Source organism: Nycticebus coucang, chromosome X (genome assembly GCF_027406575.1).
Source record: "Nycticebus coucang isolate mNycCou1 chromosome X, mNycCou1.pri, whole genome shotgun sequence".
Lineage (NCBI taxonomy): Eukaryota > Metazoa > Chordata > Mammalia > Primates > Lorisidae > Nycticebus > Nycticebus coucang.
This window is the reverse complement of record NC_069804.1, coordinates 20,239,136-20,249,621: the sequence shown is the minus strand read 5'-3', so window position 1 is coordinate 20,249,621 and position 10,486 is coordinate 20,239,136.

The window sequence follows — 10,486 nt, the reverse complement described above, 5'->3', positions numbered from 1 at the left end:
AGCTACTCTTAGGAACTGTTTCAAATATCTTGTAGCACAATGCGAGCTATCATTTATTGATTTTTCAATATGACTATTCTGTATAGGCTCTGCAATAAGAACTATAAATACAAAAATGAGAAAAATATGATTGCTGTCCTCAAAGCAAGTGAACAAAACAAAGCATATAAATATATATTTTAGAAATCATATAACAGGTGAAATGATAAAGACATATAAAAGTTTTATGGAGACTGGGCCTGGTTTTATGGAGGCTCATGCCTGTAATACCAGCACTTTGGGAGGCCGAAGTGGGAGGATTGTTTGAGGTCAGGAGGCTAAGACAAGCCAGGGCAACATAGTGAGACCCCATCTCTAGAAAAACATAGAAAAATTATCTGGGTGTGGTGCCACATACCTGTAGTGCTTGGAAGGCCAAAGAAGGAGGATCAGTTGAGTTGAGGAGTTTGAGCTATGACTGCGCCACTGTACTTTAGCCCAGACAAGGCCCTAAGCTATGACTGTGCCACTGTACTTTAGCCCAGACAAGGCCCAGAGTGAAACCCTGTCTCAAAAGAAAATTATTATAGGTATATTTCACAGTATGAAAATATAAAGTCATGCCAAAATGATAAATAAACATCTTTTTAGCTTAGAAGATGGCGGCATAATTTGTATTTTTATATATAGTGTTTTGTCTCCATTCATTCATCCATCAAACATTTATTAAATGGTTACCATGTACTAGGGATTTGGACTAAACACCATGAGTAAACTAGTGAATATAATGGATATGGTTCCTGACCCTATGGAGTTTATAATTTAGTGGAAAATATACAATATACTAGTAAATAGACAAATATATATGTAAATTATGAACAGTACTGGTATGAAATGTACAAGGTGTAATGATAAAGTACAATTGGAGTGAAGAAGAGAGGAAATCCCTAAAGGTGATCAAAAAAGACTTCTCTGAGTAGGTGGCTTTTAGGCACAGTTTTGAGATGTGAGAAGAAGATATAAGAAGAAAATGCAATAAGAGATATAAGAAAAAGATATAATACACGAAAAGAGCTGATGAAGGTAGCAACCTGAAAACACCAAAGGCATAGATAAAACAAAGGTACAAGAAAAGCCTGTCCTATAACAAAGTATCCAGAAAAGGAGACATCTAGCAAGATAGAAAACTAAGATAATAACCACTCTACTCCAACCAAACACCACAAACAAAACTGTTGCCCCATCATGCCAGCAAAGGCCTAGTAGGGAGCCTAGATTTCCACCTTTGCCAGGCTTTAGCAAGGGAACTCAACACCCCAGCCATGGTGGTGTCAGAAAAGGACAAGTAGGAGCTAGTTTGTTCAGCCTTGCCAGGCAGTAATAAGCCCACTTAGCCCTCTGAAGTGTCAGTGGAACCTGGACTGCTATCTCCACCCCATAATAATAGAGTTACCCCTCCTTACTGGTATGGCATTAGAGGAGTCCTGGTGGAAAGTTAAGACTTTGTTCACTGCCATGCAGTAATGAGGCCACGCCCCCTCTCCCCTGCCAAGATGTCAGCAGAAACCAAATGGTGACCTTAAGTAATGAAACATTTTTACCTATCCTAGCCAGGGAGATATTAGTAGAAGCCTGTAGAAAAGTCAGAATTCCACCCATAGCCTAGAAGTGATGAAAAGCTCTGCCTTCAGGTGTTAATGAAGGCTGAATGGGGAACCTGAACATTTACCACACTTGGGTGAAAGCTGGAAGCAACTCTTATTCCTCTGCTGGATCAGTGTCACAGAAAGCCAACTAAAAGAGAAGGATTATATAAGTTCTAAAGGCTTGTAACATAATGCCCAAAGTGTCTAGGTTTTGATTGAAATTCACTTGTCAAATGAAGAACCATGGAGATTTCAAACTGAATGAAAAAATATGATCAATAGATGTCCACAAGAAGATGACAGAGGTGTTAGAATTATCTGATGAAGATAAAAGTAGAAGAGTGGTTACCAGGGTCTAGGGGAGGGGAAAATGGAGAGTTGTTGCCTAATTGGGTAACTTCTAAAAATTAATAGTGGTGATGATTATACAACATTGTGAATATACTTAGTGCTATTGTATATTATACTTAAAAATGGTTAAAATGATAATTTTAATGTATATTTTACCACAATAAAAAATACTAAAACAAGGGGAAAAAAGCAGAAACCATAGAAGTGGCACGGCATTTTGCAATTGTTGAAAAAAATGTACTGTCAACTCTGGATTCTATATTCAGCAAAAATGTCCTCTAAGAATGAAGAGTAAATCAAGGTGTCTTCAGATAAAGAAAAACAAAGAATCTTGCCAGCAGATTTATACTAAAAGAATGACTAAAGGAAGTTGTTTAAATAGATAAAATGATAAAAAAATGAATGATGGAACATCAGGAAGGAAGAACATAGGAAACAAAAATATGGATAAATGGAATGTGGACTTTCTTTTCTTGAGTTTTCTAAATTATGTTTGATGGTTGAAGCAAAAATTGTAACACTGATATGGTTTTCAATATGTGCAATATGTAAATGACTACATAGTATAAATGAGGAGTGTAAGATCATGTCAAGAGAGGTAAGGTTTCTAAACTTCACTTGAACTTAAAAAATTATGACACCACTAGACTGTGATAAGTTGTGTTTATATAATGTACCACATAGAATCACCACTGAAAAAGCTATAAAAGGTTGAGTGCAATGGTTCATGCCTATAATCCCAGAACTTGGGGAAGACTGAGGTGGGAGGATCTCAGAAGTTTGAGGGCAGGAGTTTGAGAGAAATCTGGGTAACATAGTGAGGCCCCCCCTCTACAAAATTTTTTGAAAATTGGCTGGTATGGTGGCATGTACCTATAGTCAAAAGCTGAAACACAGATACAATCCAAAACACTACAGATAAAATGAAACTCTAAAAAATATTCATGTAACCCACAAGAAGGCAAGAAAAAGAAAATAGAGGAATGAAAAATAGAACAAAAAGAAAATAGAAGAACACAATTAGTGGCAGACTTAAGCTCCAGCATATCAATAATTGCCTCAAATACAAATGGTCTAAGTACACCAATTGAAAGATTAGAGTGGATGACATGACTTATCTATATGTTTACAAGAAACTCCCTTTAAACATAATGATGTAGGCAAATTGAATGAGAAAGGATGGAAAATATTAATAATAAAATCAGAAGTGGCTATATTAATGTCAGATGAAGTAGACTTTAAGGGGGAAGAATACTAAAGGGGAAAACAGAAGTATTAGTGTACCATTTTACATGGTTAAAAAGTGAAGGAATGCTGTACATAGTTGATGGATAAGAAAATCTGCATCTAAATATATTCTATTTAGAATATTATATCTAATATTATATCTATATATTATATCTGCATCTAATTATATATAAATAATATATATTAAGGTTACAGTGGTAAGCAATATAGGAGCTGAAAATAATGATTTAATCACATTTGAGGAGAATGAATGAATCAGTAGAAGTGTGGAGTATGTTAGCTAACTACCCCTCTGCTGTAACAGAAAGTCTATGAATAATGTCCTAAATTAATCCATCTAATACAATCAGCTTAATTTGGCTAAAATGGGAGTATGTAAGGGCAGGATAGAGAACTAGGTTTTTCTCATTATGAGTCATTCATAACCATTTGATTATTAAATCTTTTTTTTTTTTTTTTTTGAGACAGAGTCTCACTTTGCCGCCCTTGGTAGAGTGCTGTGACAACATAGTTCATAGCAACCTCAAACTTTTGGGCTCAGGCGATCCTCTTGCCTCAGTTTTTCTTTCTTTCTTTCTTTTTTTTAATAGAGATGGGGGTCTCACTCTTGCTCAGGCTGGTTTCAAACTTGTGAGCTCCAATGATCCACCCTCCTTGGCCTCCCAGAGTGCTAGGGTTACAGGCATGAGCCACTGCACCTGGCTGATTATTAAATCTTATGCATGTATTACTCTAGTAAATATTTTTAATATGTTTTAAATAAAACCAGAATGACTAGTCTAATCTATGACTGACTAGAGCATAAAGACTGAAGTCTCTTGCATGTTGGTTGAAATAATTTATTGGATGATCCCAATCTAACTTTACATCTCTATTTCTAGTCACAGAAATTTCTGGCCACATCATAGCATACGTTATGCTTTTGCCACATCAAAAAACATAGTCTTGCTTCTCTTGTTTGTCTCTCCCTCAAGTTCCCTTTTCACTAATTAAGACTCTATTGAGATACAACTTCCTCCATGGAGTCATTCCCAAATCAACCACTTTCTCATCTCTAAAGAGATAACCCTAATTGTTATGTCCTTTCCAACATGTTTTTTAAAATTCCATGTTTATATACAATAGGTATACAACATACCTTTTGAGTGGAATTAAAATAGAATACAAATACTGTAAGTTCAAAATAAACATTTTACATATTCACGGGAGGGGGAAGTAAAAGAATTGTGCATGTAATATGAGAAAACAGAGGGACAACCACATTAACAAAGGGACATTTGTTTGTAAGGAAAGTACAGTCTGTCCCCCTGGCAATTCTAATGGAGCACATTTCATGACAACTCCTCCTCTGCCTGACTTCATGAAGATTCACCATATGCCTTCTAAGTCAGAAATCTTATTTTTAGAACAATATATTATTTCTATGCTTGACTGAAGCAGCATATCTTTTCTAGTTAGAGAAGGTGTACTTTTTCCTATGTCATACAAATTAACCCAGTTGCTAGAGTTTTTAAATCTGATAGAAGAAACAGGAATGAGTTGATAATGAGAATAAAATAGCATTTTCTTTCTTCCCAAGAATAACTTTTTGCAAATGTACTGTATGTAAATCTGATAGAAGAAACAGGAATGAGTTGATAATGAGAATACAATAGCATTTTCTTTCTTCCCAAGAATAACTTTTTGCAAATGTACTGTATGAAGGCATAATTACCAAGCATTTTTCCATTAGCATAGAGCTACTTTACATATTCGACAAAACAATCTTACTTTTAGTTTATTTCATAGCATATTATGACCATTAAAAGAAGGGGTGCATTATAATTTATTTTCCTTTGAACGAAGCCAGATTTTAAAATTATTATCAGTGATTGGATGTTCTGATACAATGACTCTTAGGGTACCAGATGTTTAACAATTTGGAAATAAAGATTTATGGCTTTACATTTGCGTAGCTATTAAATGTGAATAGCTGAATGTATAAATCCAAAAGGCAAACTTAGGGGTGTTTTCAGTATCAAAACTTCTCAGTTCTCATTGATATGTATGTCTTCATCAAAATTATTTCATAGAACTAACAGCATAAATTATACTTCTATAATTTATATGAAAATTTATTTTTTATAAAATTAGAAGAAAAATAACAAATTAACAGAACATGTAGAATTCTGGTGTTGTACTGAGAATAAAATTAAGAGAAGAATTGGACCTTTAGTCTAAATTCAAGTTCAAGGTTCTACATGTATAATATTAGGTAAATCACATAACCCCACTAACCCTCAGCATTTTCATATGAAATATGTGGAGTATCATCTCTTAGAGTTGTCATAAGGCTAGAATGAGAAAATATATTCAAAATCACCATAAACTATACAAATATAAGCTAATATTATTCAAACTGTATAACATTCATAGCACAAAATATCTAAATATCCTTAAAATTGGCTACTATTCTTTTCTTTAAAGATAGCTACTAGTCAAAATTTATTTGACTTCCCAGTACAGTTGATGTTCCAACTAGTTGATACTGTTTTTTGCTGAAGAAAAACATAGCTATAAAATATTTTTAAAAGCATGCAACATGAAATTACAGAAGGCAATGTTTTAAAAGTTCTCAAAATCTTTTGAATTATATCAGCAGTCCAAAGATGACTATTTTAAAGGCTCAACCTTTATATTTTTTATATTTCTTACAATAATATTTTTATCTACATTTTAGTAATGTTTCCATATAAATAAGCTCCTTCATTATTCTGTCTTAATTATATACGGTTGGTTCAATATATTAGTTTACAAAAAATTCAAGTGGAGCACAAAATTATCAAGTAAATATATATTTGTGGAGTGAGAAATATAAAATATTCAGTTTTAATGCATTTTTTTCTTATGTGAATATGGAAGGGTAAATGAAAGGTGAGATACTATAACCTATTCCTGATACCTACACACAATTGAATTCTCTCCCAGAGAAAGTCAGAATTCAGTTGAAAGTCACACCAAATTACTGAGAAAATAACCACATCAAAACAAGTAGGAAAAGTGGAGATAGACTCAAGGACTAATTCCACCCTGAGCACAATGACTTATGATTGGGAAGGAAACTCCAACTCACAGCTTCTTCATAAGGGGTAAGGAACATGTACCACTCATATAGGACCAAAATTTTATAGTCCCTGCTGGAAAGCTTGGCTCTTAAATCACCTTGCTTGAGGAACAGCAGGGATAGGGCGTCTGAGCCTTCAGTATTATAAGTAAAGATTGGAAAGGGGAGAGAGAAAAATGTTTGAATTGCCAAAGTACCACTTCACATTCAACATGTTTAAATGGCTACCTATGTAAAACAAAATTGGCTTAAAAAGTTAAGCCTTGCTTTTTTTCTCCATATATGGAAATATGCTTTCACAGGCTGGATGAAAGTAACTATGGTTTATAGATTTTCTATCTCAACCTAGATACCTGTAGTTCCTACACAGCATTGTCAGAATCCTCACAAGGAAGAAGGAGGCAGAGGGCATAGAATTATTGTATTTATTTTTCTCAGAAAAACATTACATCATGTTGAGAAAATACAGAAATTCACTTCATTGAAGACATAACTTTCTAGTAAGCATAATCTTATGGAAAACGAAAAAACTAACCATATGTGTAATTTAGTGCCAAGAAGGAAGATGAAGTTGTAGCTACTTGTGAAAGACAGATTAAAAAGAGGAGGGAATTAACTAAATCCAACATTTAGTTTAAAAACACTATTCAGAAAGGACATCAGCAATATGGCAGAATTAAAGGCTCCTGACTATCCCTCCTCCCACAGACACACCAAGTAGACACCTACACACAATTGAATTCTCTCCCAGAGAAAGTCAGAATTCAGTTGAAAGTCACACCAAATTACTGAGAAAATATCCACATCAAAACAAGTAAGAAAAGTGGAAATAGACTTAAGGACTAATTCCACCCTGAGCACAATGACTTATGATTGAGAAGGAAACTCCAACTCACAGCTTCTTTGTAAGAGGTAAGGAACATGTACCACACATATAGGGCCCCAATTTTATAGTCCCTGCTGGAAAGCTTGGCACTTAAATCACTGTGCTTGAGGAACAGCAGGAACATGGCATCTGAGCCCTTCCCTCTAGCACAAAGAACAAAGGGAAGTTTTAAACAACACAAGCACTGCCATCAGCTTTGGCCTCTGGGATCAGCCCAGCTTTCAACTTTCCCCTAGAAAGGATTTGGCTGTATGCTTTTCTAATAGCACCTTGTAGTTCTGTCTCTAACAAGCTAGTATTAGGTACCTACATGGCAAATAAAGAATAAACTGCCTTGAGGCTAAACAGGAGAGAGAGCACTCCCTGTGCCTTATTCCCTGACTTACTCCACCAATAATCCCACCCCTGCAATATCTCCATGGAAAGATATCAGAAGCCTCTGTTGACAAGAGTGGGAGGGATGGCATTACACATACCCTCCTCCTTAGCTTTCTATAGAGATAAACTCTTACAATCTCTCATTGTAATGAGAGAGGGGGACCACTCTGTGCTGGAAAGGGAAAGTGGGCCACTTGCTTCTTCCTCTCTGGCTTGCTTCAGCAGTAACTCAAGACCAGGAATCTCCCTCTGCTAGGGGTGTGTGAGACTTCTGCTTGTTTGAACAGGATTGTAGACACTTCTGCACCTTCTTCCCTGATTTCCTCCATCAGTAAACTAATATCTGTAGACTCTCCTTGGAGTAGCTAATGCGTGTATCGAGTGTCTGTACTTTTACAGCCTACATGTGAGGAACTGCCTTCTAAGTCACTTAACTCTGGGAATTGATGGAGTCCTATACTCCTGAGTCTCTTACACCACAGAGAATATAAAGATGACTTTCAAACTTAAAAAAATTAGCGAGAATATCTTCATATTCAAAGTAAGCAGTCTGATCAAGATTAAAGACATCTGCCTCAGACCTTCTCTGTGGTGTGTAGAACAAAGAGTGGAGGGAGATAAACTCTGGCTCTCAGCTTCACTGCAAAGAAAGAATGAGCTGGAACATATCTAACTCCCCAACTTTTCCAGCTACATCCAAGGGACTAGCTATGCCTCTTTCAAGGAAATAGCACAACTTAACACTCTCTAATTTCTTAGGGGCTATTAAGATTCAGAGCAAAGACAGTAAATTAGAAAAGCACAAAATGTTCAGTGGCAGCAAGAATCCCTGGCAAGGGTAATTGGAGAGGAAGAACTTTGACATGAGACCAGTCTAATAAGACAGGGAGAGGTGATTCCTTTATCTAATGCACAGAAATCAACAGAGGGAGTCCAGGAAAATGAAGAAATTGGGAAACATATTCCAAATAAAAGAACAAGATAAATATCCAGAAGCCTATCCTAAAGAAATGGAGATATGTGATTTACTTGATGGGGAATTCATAGGACAGTCATAAAGATGCTCTCTGAGGTAACAATAACAATACAAGAACAAACTGAGAACTTCAACAAAGAGAAAATATTAAATGGTACCCACCAGAATTCATTGGGCTGAAGAATATAATAACTTAAAAATTCAATGGAGGAGGCTGCACCTGTGGCTCAACGAAGTACGGTGCCGGCCCCATATGCCAGAGGTGGCAGGTTCAAACCAAGCCCCAGCCAAAAACTGCAAAAAACAAAACAAACAAACAAACAAAAAATTCAATAGAGGGGTTGAACAGCAGACTAAGTAAAGCAGAAGAAAAGATTATCAGATTTGAAGACAACTCACTATAAGTTATTCAATCTTAATGACAAAAGGAAAAGAGAAACGAAGTTAGGATATCCTATAGGACTTATGAGACAACATCAAGTGGAATAAATTATACATTATCAGAATACCAGAAGGAGAAGAAAGAGAGGAAGAGATAGAAAACATTAAAAAAATAATGGCACAGAAATTCCCAAGTCTGAGGAAGAAAATACAAATCCAGATCTAGGAACCAAAACGGGTACATAATAGGATTAATCTAAATAAATCCACAAGACATACTATAATCAAATTCTCAAAAGTTAAAGACAAAGAGAGAAAAATGGCTCCACTTCCTGGGGCCCCCAATACAATCTCACCCTACCAGTTTTAATTACAAAATTGTGGAAAATGCTCATGGGGCAGAACCAGTGGATGAACTCTGGCAACATAAATAATCAGAGTAGATCATGTCCCCCGAGGAATGACAAAGGAGATACAACAGAAGATGCCATTCATAGACAAATGGCTGAATTGTCAGACATAGAATTCAGGATATAGATGGCAAATAAGATGAATAGAATGGAGGAAAGGATGGAAATAGAAATCCATAGAGTAGTACAAAAATTGTCAAAAACAAAGTCAACATAGATAGGGACATAATAAGAAAAGATATACCAGAGCTCAAGAAAGTGAAAAAGGTATTCAAGGAGCTTTGAAACACAATTTAGAATCCCTCAGTAATAGAGTTGAGCAGGCACAAGAAAGGATCTCAGAAATTGAAGACAAGGCTTTTGAATGATCCCAAGCATTCAAAGAGGCAGAAAAATGGAAAACAAGAAGAGACTATTCCCTAAGATATCTGTGGGATCATTCCAAAAGATCAAACATCTGACATATAGGAATTGCTGAAGGAGAAGAGGATGGTCCTGAAGGCACAGATGCTCTACTCCAAGATATTATGGAGGAGAATTTCCCAAGCATTGCAAGAGTTACATAAATTCAGATAGTAGATAGTTTCAGAACTCCAGCATAACTCAATCCAAATGAAGTATCTCCTAGACACATTGTAATTAACTTTGCCATAGTTAATATGAAGGAAAAAATTCTGCAAGCAGCCAGGTGAAAGAAAAGCATTACCTATATTAGAATGACTGCAGATCTTTCAGCCAAAACTTTTCAAGCCAGAAGAGGGTGGTCACCAACCTTCCATCTTTTAAAACAAAACAACTTTCAGCCCAGGATCCTGTATCCAGCTAAATTGAGTTTCATTTGTGATGGAGAAATCAAATACTTTACTCACATACACAGGTTCAGGAAATTTGCCATAACTAAACCAGCCATACTCAGACCCATTTTCCATAATGATTAGCACAATGGTCTACTACCAAACTAAACTCACTCAGAATTTATAGTGAGTTTCACCTTTCACAATGGTGAAAGGATTAAGAATATGCACTGGACAGGGTGGCGCCTGTGACTCAAAGGAGTAGGGCGCCGGTCCCATATGCTGGAAGTGGTGGGTTCAAACACAACCCCGGCCAAAAACTACAAAAAAAAAA